Below are 18,823 nucleotides of genomic sequence, written 5' to 3'. Positions count from 1 at the left end.
GGACACTATGGACTTCAAGAGGTATTTGGACCAGGATCTGCTTCATGAGCCTCAGCCCTCTAAAACCCAGGAAGGCTTACCCTCATTGTGAGACTGATGGGCAGAGAACAGGGTCATTAAAAGGTTCGATTCATGCCCTCAACCATTATCTGGGGATTTCAGATCACTGCAATCTCTCCTCAGTCCTCAGTCAGATCTTGACCTTAAGAGATGCTCTTTCTCTGAGTCTGGGGTCATTTCCCACTTCAATAGGAAGCTCTCCTTCCTGCTGAAATCTGACCTTCAGACTCAAATCCCAACCACACAGTCGCTGTCCTTGGTGCTGAAATCAGGCCTGCTATTATTATCCCCATTTCACAGCTGAGAAAACTGAGGCACATAGCGATTAAGTGACTTGCCCAGGGTCACATAGCTAGGAACTGTCTGAGTCAGAATTTAAACTCAGATCTTTCTGACTCCAGGTAGGTACCAGTCCTCTTTGGTGATGTAGTAATACCCCAACCAGATAAGAACACTCCTTAATGGGTGCTGCCTTCATCCTTCACCTATCTCCCTTGGCATTGGCCCAGTCCTTTGCTTTATTTGCTATTCTAGCCCTTACTTTTGCTTTGCCTACCAGCTCTGTATTGCCAGCAATCTCTGACTGGCTAGGTCTGTGCTCACGTGAGCATGCTTCCTACCTAAGCCTGTTTGCATAGCAACCCAGCTCAACCATAAGTGGCCTAACAGCATCTTTCATTTGAATCATTCAATAAACAACATTCATTTACTCACTCATTCAACATTCAGCATCAACTATGTGCCATGGGCAGCAGAGGAAAAACAAAACTAAGATGGTAGAGCCCTGCCCTCAAGGAGTTTAAAACTGAGTAGAAGGAAATAAGGCAAATTCAGAAAGAAATCTAATACAAATGATAATATGACAGGTGCATAAAAGAAGCATGGAGTCATATGGGGCCCAACTGGCCTGGGTGAATGTGATATTTTAGTCAGACTGAGGACTCTCATTTCTATTCAAAAGCACAAGTGAATATTTCAGGTTATTATGGGAGCTTAAATACTGTCAATGGGAAGAGATAGATGAGGTAGGAGACATTGGGGATATTGATATGCAAATGTGCCTATCAACTGCCCCAGTTTGCTTCAGACTGAGAGATAATGAAAGCATTATGTACTTGTGAATCAAGGTGGTCCTGTGTCTTATTTCCCTTTAAAAATGTAGAGTTATGCCCGAAATCAAGGAGAATCTCTCATTTCTGTAAACAGTGGTTACGAAAGCTGTCTGAGCCTGCCTTGTGGACAATAATTATATGTAGCAAAGCATGAGAGAAAGGATGTATAAGAAGAAGAGCTAACATTTATCTAGCACTTGCGGTGTGCCAAGAACTGTGCAAAGCACTTTACGATTGTCTCATTTTATCCTCCTGACAATCCTGGGAGGAAAGTGCTATTATTATCCCCATTTCACAGCTGAGAAAACTGAGGCAGATAGAGGTTAAGTGACTTGCCCAGGGTCACATAGCTAGGAACTGTCTGAGTCAGAATTTAAACTCAGATCTTTCTGACTCCAGGTCTAGTCTTTATCCCCTGCACCACTCAGCTTCATGGGTATCTTTGAAAGGCGATTCTCTGGCATTTGTTGTCATGTATTTGATAGATTTTTGATGCTTTTACATCTTCTGTGCAGAATCCTCTTCTCCCTCTTCTCTCCTTGTTTCTCTTCTTTCCCTCATCTCTCCTCTACCTTGTCATCTTATCTCATCGTTCCTGTCTCTCTGTTACTTTCTGTCTGTCTCTCAGTCTTTCTGTCTCCTGTCTTCCCTCTCTCTCCCTCTCTTTTCTCTTCTCTCCTTATCCTCTCTCCCTCCTTCTTTCTCCCCTCTTCCCTTCTCTTTACCCTCTTTCAGCCTGCCTGACCCCCCTATGTCCATAGGAACAGGAGATTTGAACTAATAATATATCAGTCACAGCCCTTTAACTCAGAAACTGTAACTTGATGCAATGGGACACAGGCTTTGAAACAGTGAGAGCATATGTTGGGCACCCCTGTAGAGAATACATACGAAGGACACAAGTCCCAGTGGGGAAGAAGGGGTGGGTCCCATCATCAAAGTCACCTGGCTTCTCAGGAGACTTGGTTCAGATGTTAGCCTTTTAAAGAAGGGTGAAGAAGCTGAGGGGAGAGACCTCCCAGGCAAGACTTAGGGGATAAAGGATACAAGGGAGTAAGTGTCCCCATCTCCCAGCTTAGGTAATTTATTGTGCTTTGAGGTTGTTTTTCTGTTTTGCTTGATTATCAAATAAAGTTCCATTTAAAAAAAAACAATCTTGCCTTAGCTACATCAAGGTCAGGCGAAGCTCACTCATTCGTTCATTCATTAATTCGGCAAACATTGGTAAGACAACTTCTTCATGCGGAACAGTCTATTACATATTCATTATAAGATTCCCTGCCCTCCTGTAGCTAGCAATCTAGTGAGAGGCAAAGAAAGCAGGTGACTCAAATACAGATAATTATAAGACCTCCTTACCTGCTAAAAGCATGACTCTCGTTTCCATGGATGTCATTAACTGGTCATTTGTTTGATTGATGTGGAATGCAACCCCATGCCTTCCCACCCTGTATGACCCTCATTCACATTCCCTCAAAAATTCATCCTAATAGGAGGGGAGGGGTGGGGCTGTCCACCCAATGTACTGGGAACCTTATGATGATGGAGGCATGTATGATGTCCACACATCATACTGACCAGGAGGAGCAGGAAAACCATCCTGAACAATGTGTCATTTGAGTAGGGCAATCCAGGAAAGGGGAGGAATTTGCAGTGCGGAGAAATACTTTCAGATGCTGGACCAGCGATCGGATCTTGGTCTTGTAGCAAGGCAAAATCTCAGTACAGGGAGAGTTTGAGGGCAGCTAAGTGACTCAGCCAATAGAGTGCTGGACTTGGAGTCAGGAACATCTGACTTCAAATCCAGCCACAGACACTTACTAGCTATGTGATCCTGAACAAATCACTTAACTTCTGTCTGTCTCAGTTTCCTTATCTGTAAAATGAGGGTGATAATTGTTGTAAAGTGCTTTACATAGAAATGCCAGCTACTATTATGATGGTGGGGAGAGGGGTGGAGCAGTTAGAACTTTTGGTCCTTTTTCACCTGGGGCTTCTCCTTACGTATGTGTCTATGGACAGGAGAAAACTTATGAAAATCATAAATATCTTTCTCTCTAATTGATAGCCCAAAAGAACCCAATGGGAAGATAAAATTCTCATTGTATTATTTCTCTAAAGGAGAAGTGAGGTGCTACTTAAGTTGAATTGTGATTCTTCAGGCTAATTGAAAGGACATTTGTTGAGCCCACTTTGTGAAAGACACTGAGCTGTTGACCAAGATTCCCAGGCATCTGGGGATTTTCTCAATAATGAGATGCCAATTAGACATATTGCATTCTGAATGCAGCAGGAACCTCTAGAGCATCTCTCACTTCTGTCCCCTTCCCTTCCCTTCTGCAACCACCTACCTCATGCAGACCCTCATGCCTCTTGCCTAAACCCCTGGAGCAGCCTCCCAGCCCATCTCCCTGCCTCCAGATTCACCCCTTCTCCAATCTATCCTCCACTCAGCTGCCACCACAATCATCTTCCTAATACACAATTCCGACCATAGCACTGCCCAACTCAAAATCCTTTGGTGGATCTTCATTCCCCTTAGGATGAAATACAACTCCTTGACCCAGTCCCCAGTCTGGTTCCTGCCTAACTTTTCTAGCCTTATTGAATTCTACTCCATGCAATTTGGATGGCTAGCAAACTGGACTGTCAAACTGGACTGTCTCCCACCTCTGTTCCTTAGCATAAACCATCTCCACCCACCACCGCCCAGGACCAGAGCCATCCCTCACAACAACCATTCAGAACCTTTGCCTTCAAGGCTAAATTCAGGTGTCACCTCCTCCATGATACCTTCCCTGACAACCCCTTCCCCCAGAGTATCACTGTCTCCTTCCTCCATTTTCTGTTTATTGTACTGTTGCATGCTTTGGCCAGTAGAAGGGAAGCTCCTTAAGGACAGGAATGGATTTGTCTTAGTATCCCCAGGGCTTGGCACAGTGCCATACACATGATAGGCACTGAGAAGGAGATCTGGGAGTTTATTGAGTTGCCCTTGGGCTAAACTGACTTCCTACCCCAATTCAAAATGGCTCAGTGCTTATCCATTCTACAACCAGCTGTGTGTGTATTGAGTGTAGCTCATGGACACTGCCCTGGGTGAGGCACAGACACCAAACATAAGGGACTGTGCTCCAGAGTTGGAGGCTCAGTGGTTAAAAATACCAAGCCATCTAGCCCCAACACCATTTTAAACAGGAGGAAACTAAAGAAGTCCAATGAGAGAACAGAAAGAGCAGAAAATTCTGGGTACTTCATTTGTGGTTAAAATATAAAATAAAGTGGGATTATTCTAGATGGTTTGTCCCAAAAGACTCATTAAGTGTTTCTGAGCATGCAAATGAAGTGGGGGGGACCACAAAGGTCTCTTTCTTACCACATGGAGAATAGCAGTGCTTCAGAGCAAGGAGAGAACTTAGAAATCACGCTTTCCAAAGCCCTCACTTTCTAGAGGAAAAAATTGGGAAGTGACCAGCCCAAGTCAATGCAATTAGTTAGTGGCAAAGCTCAGCCTGGATTGCTGATCTCCTCATTTCTAGGTCAGGGCTCCTCCCAGTATAACACACTGGCCCATGTTTCATTCCTGCTGGTAAGTAGCTCTGTAACAGGCTGACTCTCCCCCAGTTAAATGAGGGAGTTGTATTTAAACTCATACATGCAATGCTCCACTGTGGAAAACAGCCACTTTGTCCTGGGAATCACTTGGCTTGGAGCATAAAGGGGATTGGCAATGATTTGCCATAAGTGGCTGGGGAGGAAAGTGCTGCAGCCAAGCTCCCAAGAGGAAAGGGTTCATCAGTATCAGGAACCCAAACTAATGGCCATTTTCTGCCCACACCTGATGCTGTGGCCATTTTCCTGGATGGCCTCTCACTCAAACCACAGATGCAAATGTGAAGAATAAATGCATATTTGGGACCACTATCTGCATGGCTAAAGGTCTAGATCAGTTTCAGGATCATTTGGTCCCAAACTTACCTGCCCTCTCTCTTCCCCTCCATCACTGTGGTTGTGTGTGTGTTTCCACTTGGTGAATCTGAGAATGTCAGAGTAGGAAGAGATGTGTCTAACCAATGGGACTGTCTAAAACAACAATGATTTCTTTGTGTCCCCAGTGCTTTTTACAGTGCCTGGCACTTGATAGGCACTTGTTGACTTGACTTGACTTGACTTGAACTGGGGCACAAGGCAGAATTCTGTTTGAAACCTAGAAGAGTGCTGAGTCCCGTGGCCTAGACATACAAACATACAAATAAAAACAGGAGTAAGTAATGCAGAATGGGAAAGTATATCTTTAATCCCCATGTCAATGAATCAATCAATCACTTAACACACTACGTACAAGGAAACCTATATTTAGTACCTACTCTAGGCCATGCACTCACCGGACAAGGTGGTGGGGATATAAAGACAAAGGCTGGCCTCACAGCAGCTCTAGTTTCTGCAACCCATTGAGGTTCACAAAGCATTTCACTCCCCACAATCCTAGGAGGGAGATTTACAAAAATTATCACCACCATCCTATGAACAAGGAAACTGAGGCACATAAAGATTAAATTCCTTGTGTATGGTGGCGTGGCTAATAAGTGCTGCAGATGCAACTTGGATCCATATCCCCTGAGTTTCAGACCAATGAGATTTCTCCAGCATCACGCTGTCTCTTCAGGGAAGCAGAAAAAGCCCAAGATAACATATGGGGTTACCAATCCAAGCCTTTGTGAGCTCTTCACCATTAACATGCTTGCTAACTTGCCAATTATCCAAGGAGGTTCCCTAGATCTGGACACAGTGAAAGATCATTTGGGATTAGTTAATGCAAAAGAATCCAAGGGGATGAAGTTTCATGTTTGTTTAATTGCAGATGTCATCTGCCCTACCCAGACCCCATCTGGAGCATCCTATTTGGTGTTAGATGTGAGGAAGGACATTGGTGCTGAAGAATATCTGGAAGAAGACAATGAGGACGGGGAAAAGCCTGTAGCCCGGATCATATAAGGGCTGGCTAAAAGAACTGAGGACAGTTGGCCTGAGGAAGAGAAGGGATAGGATGGCTAGCTTCAATTATTTGAAGGGCTGGCATGTGCAAGAAGGATTGGACTTGTTCTCTTTGACCCCAGAGGGAAGAACCAAAAATAATGGGGGGAGGGGAGGGATGGGGGGAGTTGAAGGGGCAAATTCCCACTTGATGTCCAATTCAAGTCAACAAGTATTTATTAAGCACGTACTATGTGTCAAGCACGGTGCTAAGTGCTGGCGATACAGAAAAAAAGGAAAAAGGTGGTTACCACCCTCAGGGAGCTCCCAGTCAAATGGAGGACAACATACAAGCAACCATGCACAAATATGATCTATGCAGGGTAAACTGGAAGCAATCAACAGAGAACTGAACTCATGCTGGAGGAGATTGGAAAAACCTTGCAGAAGGTGAGATTTTATCTGAAACTTAAAGAAAGGCCCAGAACCCAGTATCAATGAATGAAAACGCAAGGATTTAGAGGATGGAGTGACTTGTGCAGTGACCAGCGAGGCAGAAAAGCTGCCTGGTAATGAAAGTTGTCGGGAAGTAAAATGATCTGCCCTGGGGAGCCATGGGCCCTCCCTCCTGGGGGAGGGGCAGCAAGCAGAGGCTGGACCCATTAGGATCACTGTTGTTGAGGATACACCAGGCCTGGGTTAAATGGCTGTTGAGGCCCCTTCTGACTCTAAAACCCCACAATTCTTCGAATTACCGCAGCCCTGGAGAGGCAGCTCTTTGCTCTAATTCCACTTACACAGGCTCCAAGGCTTTGGGAGCAGTGGGTCTCCTTGGGTCTTCTGAAATGCCGTGGTATTGATTTTGTTTTCAGTGGGGAAGGTGTGGGTGGGGAGACAGACACCAGATCGATGATTTCAGGTTGTATCCACTATTGTTTGAAACTAGCCAGTCATTCCCTAGAACTTAGGAAAAGCCTCATTGGACATTCTATGGTGAAGAGAAGGTGACAGTGCGAGAAAATCCCCGTCTTCAGCTGCTTGAATAACTTCAAATTTGCCCTGCTTAGCCCAGAGGGAAGAGCTAGGAGTGGAGAAGAATGAATTTACAAAGAAGCAAATCTCAGCTCAACGGCAGGAGAAGAGGTGCGAAAGATGAGAGCTGTCCATCAACCAGAATTCCCCGGGCGGCAGGAGTTTCCCATCCCTGGGAGTGTGCAAGGGGAGTCCAGATGGCCAGCTGTCAAGAAGGTGGGAGAGAGCATTATGGATGAATAAAAGGAAGGTCTGGATCACCCCAAATCGACCTTCTCAATCTCTGGTTCCGTAGTTTCGAATCTCCTCTATTTATTAGAAGGGGATCAGTTTCATTGTGGAGTCCGCTTCTCCTAGGAGAAGAAATTGTCCTCGGAGCTTTCCATGTCTATTTCAGGACTGTGCATCAATCTGGTCAGGGTCACGTTCACACATCCATCTCCTGAGATATATGGGATCTGACACCAGCAGAACCCGTGACAACAGAAAGACTCATCCCAACAATGGGGTGGTTCTATCAGTGTGGCACTGGGAGGAGGCTTCTGTCCTCAAGACACCCAGAAGATGGGGTCACATCTCTCTCTCTTTCTCTCTCTCTCTGTCTCTGTCTCTGTCTCTCTCTCTCTCTGTCTCTGTCTCTCTCTCTCTCTTTCTCTCTCTCTCTCTCTCTCTCTCAACTAAACTCCCCAGCTGCACGACCCAGCAGGGTGGATTCTCTCTCACTCCTAAAGATAGAATTTGGTTAATGTATAATGTGACTCAATAACTCTAAGACCTGCTGTGGCCAAGAGATTCCTGGTTCTGCAGCCAGCTTGGTGCTAAGGGCATCTGCCCAATGCTCTAACCCTGGAATGGTGAATGCAAAGTTTATTGTCACCAGCTCCAAATTCTAAGACTTTTGGCCTTGGCAGGACCTTCTAAGATTTTGCCAAAGCTACAAGTTCTGTAGAGTTCTATATTGTATCTTTTAAATTCTGATTTTGTGCAGCAACTGTACTTTAAACGATAATGTAAGGGTGTTTTCCTTTTGGGTCAAGAAAAGTCGGAAGGGAGATAAGAATCTTAATGGGAAATGGGGCATGAGCTATATTTGGAGATGTTCCCAGAGCTTAACTCAGGGTGGGGGCAAATGAGCCAATTTGTGATAAATTTATGAAATACTTCATGGGAATGATTTTATATTTTAAACCATAGACTGAGTAGAGAAGAAGCTGGATCATAGCCATGTCGGGTGGCAGTGGGGGGAAGAGTGTTCAGAAGAGCACCGTCCTTCAGTGGCCTTCTTGTGCTTCATTCTTCTGTGCCCATGTAGGGGTCAGGAACCTCTGAATCTGGGAAAACCTTCTGTGCTCCTGGGCTATCTGCCCAAGCAGAATCACCCCCTTCCAATGGGAAGTACCCACCCTCCACACGTACACAAGCAGCACAGACATATTTGATATCGATCAATCAGTTGGCAATGATTAAGCACCTACTATGTGCCAGGTACTGTGCTAGGTTCTAAGGATAAAGACAAAAAGAAAACTTTTTCTTATCCTCAAGAAGCTTAATGTCTGGACAGGAGGGGAAACAACCTCTCTGTGTGTATACATATATGTATATTTATATACGTATATGCATATATGTGTGTATTTGTAAAAAAAAAAAAAAGATTTAAAATAGGTACAAAGTAATTTGGGAAGGAGTGCACAGAGTTCCCGGCCTGGAGTCAGGAAGACTTGAGTTCATATATGGCCCCAGATACTTACTAGCTGTGTGACCCTGGGCAAGTCACTTAACCCTATTTGCTTCAGTTTCTTCCTCTATAAAATGAGCTGGAGAAGGAAATGGCAAACCACTCCAGTGTGTTTGCCAAGAAAACCCCAAATAGGGTCACAAAGAGTCAGACATGACTGAACAACAATTTGGGAAGGAGATTCTAGCAGCTGGAAAGATTTCATGTAGAAGGCAGCCCTTGACCTGAACCTTGAGGGAAATGAAGGATTCTAAAAGGTGGATAGAGGTGAGGAAGGGGATAATCCCAAGCATAGGAAGAAAGCCAGTGCAAAGGATAGAGATGGGAGCTAGAGATGTGTGTGACTCATGGTAAGAAGGTCAGGTTGGCTGGACTGTTGAGTGTGTGAAAGGGAGTGACGATAAGGCTGGAAAAGGAGGTTGGGGCCAGGTTGTAAAATTATTTAAACACCAAATAGAAGAGTTTGTGTTTGATCTTGGAGGTGATAGCGAGCCAATGGAGGTCACTGGTGGAGGGGATCAGGATGGAAGAAGGTCAACAACATGATTACATTGATGCTTTAGGAAGATCAATGAGACAGTAGCCTGGAGGATGAACTGGAGTGAATAGAGACTTGAGACAGAGAATCTAATTTATTTTTAGCAGGCATAGTTCAATTTATTTGTTTATAAAAAACATCATCTATATGGTTGCCACAGCAGCTGCCTGGGTCCTGGACAGACACTCGAGTGTGAGTCTTCACAAGATGGTCGGTGAATTCCTGATAGGGAGACTTAGTGGACCCAGTCTCCTTCTACAGGTCTGGGGTTAGATAGCTGTAGGTTTTGGAGATGGCATCAAAGGTAGCTTTAGCAAAGTCGCCCAGAGCAGCAGTACAGCCCCTTGCAGAAGTGTAGCAGTCATCAATTCCAGCCATCGTCAGGAGCTTCTTAGGCACAGGAGCCGAGACCATGCCAGTCCCTCCAGGGGCGGGGATCAGGCGCACCAGAACCGATCCACATCTCCCAGTGACCTTGCAGGGCACCGTGTGAGGCTTGCCAATCTTGTTCCCCCAGTAGCCACGTCTCACAGGTACGACAAACGGCTTGGCCAGCATGATAGCACCATGAATAGTTGTGGCCACTTCCTTGGAGCGCTTGACACCCAGGCCAACATGGCCATTGTAGTCACTGATGGCCACAAAAGCCGTGAACCTGGCACGTTGTCCAGCTCTGGTTTGTTTCTGAACAGGCATGATCTTCAGAACCTCATCTTTCAATGAAGATCCCAGGAAGAAATCTATGATCTCAGACTCCTTGATAGGAAGGGAGAAAAGATAGATCTCTTCTAGTCATGTTCTTGACTAGCCAGCCCATCTTAGTGACAGGAACCCACTCCTCACCTTCGGCCTTTCCTCCCTAGCCCCCACTGCCACGGCCACTGCCATGGCCAAAGCTATCACGGATGCCACCTTGGCCTCCGACTCCGGGGCCCCAGGGGTCTCTCACTCCTCCTGCAGCACCGGCGTCATCCGCCGTTTGGTGTTCACTAGAAGTAGAAGCCAGAATCTAATTTTGAGGCTTTTGCCATAGCCCAGGCCTGAGGTAATTAAAAACCCGCACTAGGTAGAGGCAGTAGCAGAAGAAACAAGGGGTGGCGCTGCAGAGACGTTGTGGAGACAGGATTTGGGCAGGATTGGTTGTGCTGGAGTGAGAGAGAGTGAGGAGTGGAGAACCATGCCAAGGCTGCAAACCAGAGCGCCTGGAAGGTGGGAGTAGGAATGGGGAGGCTTGGAAGAGGGGCGGATCAAGGACGGAAATGTACATGTGCGCCAAAATGTGGAACTGGGTCCCCAAATGTCGCCAAACTGTGCATGGCACTTGGTCCAGAAATACTACGATAGGCCCATACCACACACAGATCAAAGAAAGAGGGAGGAGGCCCCTGCGTACCGAGATATGCAGCGGCTCTGCTTGTGGTGGCAGAGAACTGCAGGCCCAGCACATGTCCATCAACTGGGGAATGTTTGGTTGAACAAGTCATGGTATATAAATGTACTATTGTGCCGTAACAAATGATGAAAAAAGGAATAGTTACAGAAAAAAACCTCGTAAGACTTGTATGAACTGATACAGAGGGAAGGGGACAGAAGCAGGAAAACAATTTATAATTAATGACACCAACTTTGTAAAAATAAACAGCTTTGAAAGTTGAAAGGACTCTGATCAGTGTCATAACCTATCGTGACTTCAAAGAGCCCATGAAGAAAGAGGTGACCAGCTTCCTGGCAGAGAAGTGATGGATTCAAGGTGCAGAAGGAGACACTGATTTTTGGATGTGGCCAATATGGCAATTGGTTTTGATTGACTATGCGTATTTTTTAAGAAAAAAATTCCTGTGAGAAGAGCATGCAGGAGAGAAAAAAAAAAACAAACAATTTTTTTGTTCATTGAAAAAATTGAATAAGCAGCTAGGTGGCAAAGTGGATAGAGAGCTATACTTGGAGTCAAGATGACCTGAATTCAAATTCAACCTCAGACATTGACTAGCTGGTGTGATTCTTGGCAAGTCACTTCAGCGCTGCCTGCCCTAGTTTGCTCACCTGTAAAATTGGGATAATAATAGCACCTACCCACTGGGGTTGTTATAAAAATCAAATGGGATAACATATGCAAATCACTTTACAAACTTTAAAGCCCATGTAAATGCAAGCTATTTTTGTATTTAAATTTATTTTGAAATATAACATATTTCAAAAATATAATAAAAATAAAAGTAAATAAATTTAATTTGAAAAAGAAAGAGCTGCATTCCTATGTGCAGTATATTTTGCATAAGTATCTTAAGATAAGTCTCACTATACCTAAGTTTATTTTTCTCCATTTACTCCCTGTTCCTTATGCCCCTGAGCCTTGGACTTGGAGGCAGGAGGCATAACCTGAATACGGTACTTTGCAAACTTGAAGATGCCATTACTAGCCAGCTGTCACTCAATCACACCAGGATAAGAAGAATGAATGGAAGCAAAGCATGGAAGTCATAAAAGGCACAAAATGCCATGTTAATAGCTTGCCAGCTCTGATGAAGCAGTAACTTGTGAAATAAAACCCTGACACGGATCACAGCTAGTGCAAATAACACAGGGGAAATGGGCACGGCACTATCTGCTCAGAGATCACCTATCCCATTAGCACATAACAGCCCCAACAAGGCTTTGAGCTCTTCCTCCCTGACCACACTTAGCATTGGTACAGGTTGGTGGCACCACAGGGCACAGAATTCTGGACCTGGAATCAAGAAGACCTGAGTTCAAATTTGGCCTCAGATACTTACTAGCTGTGTGACCCTGGGCAAGTCACTTAACCGCTGTCTGCCTCAGTTTCCCCATCTGTAAAATTGGGATAATAATAGCACCTACCTCTCTGGGTTCTTGTGAAAATCAAATGAGATAATATTTGTAAAGTACTTAGAACAGTGCTTAGAACATAGTAAACACTGCATAAATGTTATTATTATTAACATCATCATCATCATCATCATCACGATTGGAGAATTCCTCCCCTAACAGCCAATTGCATGGTGATAAACCCCTGTGCATAGAGGTAAAGGGTCCTCAGGCAACAGGACCCCATCCAGGCACCAGAACAAGCCCAGAAGCCAAGCATTGAAAGGACTCCGATGATCAAATAAGAAAATATTTGTAAAGCACTTTGCACAGGACCTGGCACATAGTAGGTGCTTACCACTTTCAATTATGTTCATCTCTTCTTTGCTTTTCATGATGTATACCTTTGTGTTTAACTGGAGGCATTTAAAGTGTTGGTTTTCTGGGAGGGTTTAGTTGCATGTCAATTCATTGATCTGTTCTTTCTCTCTTTTCTCGATGTAAGCATTTAAAGATATACATTTTCCTCTCAGTGCTGCTTTGGCTACAGCCCACAAATTTTGATATGTTCTCTCACTGTTGTCATTATCTTTAATGAAAGTATTGCTTCTATAATTATTTCTTTGACCCACCTTTTGGGGGTTGATTGGGTTATTTAGTTTCCAATTAACTTTTAATCTATGTTTCCATGACCTTTCACTGAATGTAATTTATTGCACTATGGCCAGTAAAAGATGCATTTAATATTTCTGCTTTTCTGCATTTGTTTGTGAGGTTTTTATGTCTTAACAGATGGTTAATTTTGTGATGGTGACATGTACAGCTAAGAAAAAGTCATATTCCTTTTTACTCCCATTCAGTATCCTCCAGAGGGCTAACATATGAACTTTTCTAAAATTCTATTCAGGTCCTTAACTTTAGCTTATTTATTTTTTGGTCCTTAGGTCCCCTACTATTATAGTTTTATTGTCTATAACTTCTTGTAATTCATTTAACTTTTTCCTTTAAGAATTTAGATGCTATGTCATTTGGTGCACATGCATTTAACATTGATATTAATTCACTGTCCATGGTATCTTTTAGCAAAATATCATTTGCCTGCTCATCTCTTTTAATTAGGACTATTTTTGCCTTTGACTTATCTAAGATCACAATTGCTTCTCCTACTTTTTTACTTGAGCTAAAGAGTAATAGATTCTGCTCCAACTCTTTATTTTAATTCTTTGTGTATCTTTATGTTTCAAATGTCTCTCTTATAAACAAAATATTGTTGGATTTTGTTTCTAATTTCTAGTTTCTAATCCATTCTGCAATTCTCTTCCATTTTCTGGTTGAGTTTATCTCATTCACCTTCAATCATGATTGCTAACTGTGTGTTTCCCTCCACCTTATTCTCTTATACTTCTCTCCTTTCTTCCTTGCCCCTCTTGAAGAGTCTGTTTTACTTCCAACTAATGCCTCCCTTAATCTGCCCTCTTTATCTTCCACTTTTTCTTTAACCTCTTTCTCCTTCCTATTTCCTTGCTTGTTAAGATACATTTCTGTACCCCACTCTGTGTAGGCATGTTCCTCCCTCCTTTAACCAGTTCAGGTAAGAGTGAGGTTCAAATGTCATCTGCTCTTCCCCATTGCCTCTTCCTCCTTTTGCCCTCCATGCATTAGAAATAATTTTCCCCATTCTTCCTCTCGCTTCCACCCTCTCCCCGTCTATTCCTCTTCCCCATCCAGTCCATTCTTCTTTTCAGATCATCAAACACAACAGAATCATACCCAGGCCTTCTGTCTAATTAGACTCCCTCTCTGGTCCCTGGCAATGACAAAGTTCTGAGGGGCTACATGTATTATTTCCTCATATAATAATGGAAACAGTTTAATCTCATTCAATCCCTTATGATTTCTCACTCATGCTTAACTTTAATGTTTCTCTTTACTCTTGTGTTTGTATGTCAAATTTTCTACTTAACTTTGGTCTTTCCATCAGGAATGCTTGAAAGTCCTCTATTTCATTAAAGGCCCCCCTTTTCCCCTGTAGGATTATATTCAGTTTTGCTTAGCAGGTGACTCTTGGATGTAAGCCTAGATCCTTTGTCTTCTGGAATATCATATTCTGCTCCTTTTAAGATTTGGCTACTAAATCATGTGTTATCCTAGTTGTGTCTCCTTAGTACTCAAATTCTGTCTTTCTGGTTGCTTGCAGTACTTTTTCCTTGACTCCAAAGCTCTGAATTTTGACTGTACTATCTCTGAGAGTTTTCATTTTGGGTTTTCTTTCAGTGGGTTACTGGTAGGTTCTTTCAATTTCTAGTTCTAAAGATATCTGTACAATTTTCTTGAAATATGATATCTAGGTTCTTTTTTTGTTCACAACTTTCAGGTAGCACAATCATTCTTAAATAATCTCTCCTCAATCTGTTTTTCAGAGCAGTTGAATTTATTATGAGATATTTCACAATTTCTTCTATATTTTCAGTCTTTTGACTTTGTTTTATTATTTCTTGAAGTCTCAATGGATCCTCAGCTTCCACTTGGCCAATTCTAATTTTCAAAGAGCTATTCTCTTCAGTAAGGTTTTGTACCTCTTTTTCCAAGCTATTAATTCTCTTTGCATGTCTTTCTTCCCTAGTTCCTGCCTCTTTTCCCATTCTTTCCTCTATTTCTCTCATTTGGTTTTTATAATCATTTTAACTATTTCTATAACTCCTGTTTTAACTCTTCTAGGAATTTTTGTTGGACTTACAAGAAGTTGCATAATTGGAAAGATTTTCTTTTCTTTTCTAATAGAATGCTAGAGCTAGAACGGTCACCAAGGCAATCCAATCCAACTATCCCTGACTAAGAATCCCCTCTACAGCACCCCTAACAAGTGGTAAGCCAGCCTTTGCTCAAAAAACTCCATTGAGAGGTGCTAATCACCTCCTTAAACAGTGCATTCCACTTTCAGATGGTTCTCATTGTGTGGAAGTTTTTACTTACAATAAGCCTAGTTTGTCTCTTTGCCGCTTCAATCCATTGCTTCTAGTTCTGTTCTCTGAAAAAGGCTGACTCCAAGACTCAAAATGAACATACATAACCCTAATTTTCAAAACATAGAAGAGAGTATAGACTGCAATCTCTAGAACATGAAAGATGACCTCAATTCAGGGCATTATTTAGAATGTAGTATCAAAGGAGTGGATAGTGAGCCACTGGAAAAGTGATGAGAGTCAGCAAGATTTCAGCAAGAACTGGCCATTCCAGACAAGCCCCATTTCCATTTTTTGACAGGGTTCTAGACTGTCAAATCAGGAGAATTTTGTAGGCACAGTATACCAGGATTTCAGCAAAGCATTTGACAAAGCTTTCATGCTATTCTTGAGGACAAGATAGATAGGTGTCAGCTAGATGACAGTACAAACAGGTGCATTCAGCTCTAGATGAATAACTAGATCCAAAGAGTTGTCATTAATGTTGACGATGTCGATTCAGAAAGAGGTTTCCAGTGGAATGCCCCAGATACATGACTTAGGACCTGCCCTGTTTAACATTGTAATCAATGATTTGATTGAAGGCATAAATGGCAGACTTCTCACATCTGCAAATGACATGAAGCTGGAAAGGACAGTTAATACGTCTGAGAGAGAAAGACTTTTCTACCAATTTGAGCCGACAAATGTGGTCTAGGCTGCCTTGGGGTGGGGACTGTGGCCAGATTGCAGGGAGGTATTGATTGCCACATGGAAGAGTTGGAATGTGATGTGATAGGTAGTAGGGAACTATTAAAGATTCTTGGTGGTGTCTTTCCTCTCAAACTACCTTATGGTTAATTACTTTGCATTTGTTTGTGTTTATTCTCTGGGTGTGTATGTTCCCCTGTTGTTTCACCAGCAGAGCTAAGTACCTTGTGCACAGGGACTGTTTCAATCATTGTCTTGGTATCTCTAGCGTGGAATACAGTGCCTGGCACCCAGTAGGTGCTCTGCAAATGCCACTTATTAGTCGATACATTGTTGTCTCTATACACAGGCTTATAGATCATTGATTCAAAGTGGACAGGGACTTTTTAAATCCAATTCCTTCATTTTACAGATGGAGAAAATATTCCCTGCTTTCTATAAATATGATATCTGAGCTGGCTAGAAAGTCAATTGTCCAGAGGTAACTCTGATCAATTGCCCCACTAAGCTCACTGCACCACATAGTAACCACATATATACATACATATATACACATACTATATATAATAGACATATATACATGTGTGTCTGTGTATACTATAGAGCAGTTACCTCATAGTAGGTTTAAGTCTTCTCTTCCCAATCCCAGCATCAGAGAGAGAAAGAGCCCGCTGTGCTAGAGATAGTTAGGGGGCGCCACAGTGCCTAGATCACTTGTCCTGGAGTCAGGAAGACCTGAATTCAAATCCAGCCTCAGACACTTACCAACTGGACACATCATTAACCTCTGTCTGCCTCAGTTTCCTCAAATGCAAAATAGGGATAATAATAGCACCTACCTGCCAGAGTTATTGTCACAATAACCAAACACGATGATCAAGTGAGGCAATATTTGTAAAGCATTTAGCATAATACCTTGCACATAGTAGGCTCTTTGTCATTGATTATTCCCTTCCCTTTGCATGTGGGGAAAGAAATCTTTCATTTCTACTGTGTTTGCAATGGTTTCTTATTAAAGCTTGAGAACTTACAGATTACCCACTTTGACTTCATCATTTTACGGATGAGTAAATTGAATTTCAGAACTGAGAAAGGACTTGCCCAAGGTCACACAGGGAGTTGGTCAGAGTCAGAACTAAATTTCAAGGTCCCCTGAGATCTCTTTCAGAAGGAAGAGAGAACAGAAGGACCCAGGGACTGAGCCCTGGGAGATGTCCACAGCTGAGTGGCTCCTGCCAAAGATCAAAGGCTTTAGTGGTGCCTGATGGCAAAAACTCTGGAGCAAGACAGAGATGCTAAGCTAAGGCTAGGAAGGCCGCAATGAACCCTTTTTAGGTCCTCCTCTGTCCCTCCCCATGGCACTCCCAGAATGCGTGATCTCCACATGCCCTGCACACACTGGGCTCTGGGCAGCCAATCAGACATGTATACCCTTGCAGAAACCCTACCCTGCCCCACATCAGCACTCACCACTGTGATCCCCACCCCCACCTCCCACCATCACTTCCCAGGACCAGCTACATGCCCAAAGGAGGCAGCCATGGATACTACTGGGTAAATCCATTAGGTCAGAGGGCATTCCCTGGAGCATTTCCCAGCTGCAAAAATGTAGCACATCTTTAAATGGTCAGGCACTGTCAGGAGCAGAGAAACACACATTAACTTTAATTGTAAACACTTTGGGTTCTGATAGTCACAATGAAAGGCTGATGGAAAAATCAACATGCTTAAGGAACCTTCTAAAACTTCCACTCTGTTGGAACTATCTGTTCTTTTAGTCCAAAGCCAGACTCAATGATGATCAGACTCCTCCCTCTGACACATCTGCTGAAATCCTAGCCATGAGATTACAGAAGCGCAGATTCCCTGAGCAGGAAGGGACCTCAGAGGCATTTGGTCCAACCTGTCCCTGTGCAAGAAACCCCTCAACAACATTCCTGAGAAGAGGCCTTGTCTCGCCCCTTCTTGAAGACCTCCAGGGACAGGGAGCTCACTACCTCCTGAAGCAGCCCATTCCACTTTGGGATGGTGCTCATTGTCGGGAGGTTGTTTGTGTTTTCCCTTGACATCAAGCCAAACTCCATCTCTTTACAATGTCCACCCATTCCTCCTAGTTCTGCCTTCTGATGCAAAGTAGGGCAAAGTAATTTTCTCTCCCAAGTGAAAACCTTTCAAATACTTGAAGGTAGCACTCACATTTTTCTTGCCTTCCTTCTTCAGGCTAAACATCCCCAGTGCCTTCAACTGATTCTCATATGACCTGGAGTCGAGGCTTTTGCCCATCTTCATTCCCTACTTTATCAATATCTTTCCTAAGCTGCGACACCTAAGACTATATACAATTGACCAGCTGTGGTCTGACCAGGACACAGGAGACTGAGACTATGACCTCTTTGATATTGGAATCTATGTCCCTCTTAATACAATTTACCATTTTTGTCTGACCCATCCCACTGCTGATTCGTATCAAGCTTGCAGGCCACTAAGACTCTCAGATCTTTTCCACATAAACAAGTGTCTAACCATACCTCCTCCATCATGCACTCATCTAAGTTCATTTTTTGAATCAAAGTATATAAATCTCTGTCAATCTTCTCTTCACACATTTCATCTACCTACTCCAAAGGGTTGTTTTAAGGAGACTGTTTTTGCCCACCTTAAGGCACTCTAAAATGTGAGTGGTTGTCATCATCATCATCATCATCATCATCTTCAACATTGTCCAATTACATTCAGCCACAATTCTGCCTTGGTGAGAATTCTGTGGCTCCTGATTCTATCCTCAGCTCATCAGCTATCTCTTCCAACTTTGTGTCCTTGGTCATTGTGCTAAGTGAGCCACTTATTCTATTACCCATAAATAGCACAGGATTAATTAATTAATTAATTAGCA

At 43.3% G+C, this 18,823-nt stretch overlaps 1 pseudogene; it reads right to left on the bottom strand.

Moving 5' to 3' along the window:
- Positions 1–9,594: 9,594 nt before the first annotated feature.
- Positions 9,595–18,823, bottom strand: part of LOC114053863 — a 37,710-nt pseudogene continuing 28,481 nt past the window's right edge.

This window comes from Vombatus ursinus, unplaced genomic scaffold, assembly GCF_900497805.2.
Source record: "Vombatus ursinus unplaced genomic scaffold, bare-nosed wombat genome assembly UNPS02004184.1, whole genome shotgun sequence".
Lineage (NCBI taxonomy): Eukaryota > Metazoa > Chordata > Mammalia > Diprotodontia > Vombatidae > Vombatus > Vombatus ursinus.
The sequence above is the reverse complement of the archived record's forward strand: the minus strand, read 5'-3'. Positions and strand labels throughout refer to the sequence as shown.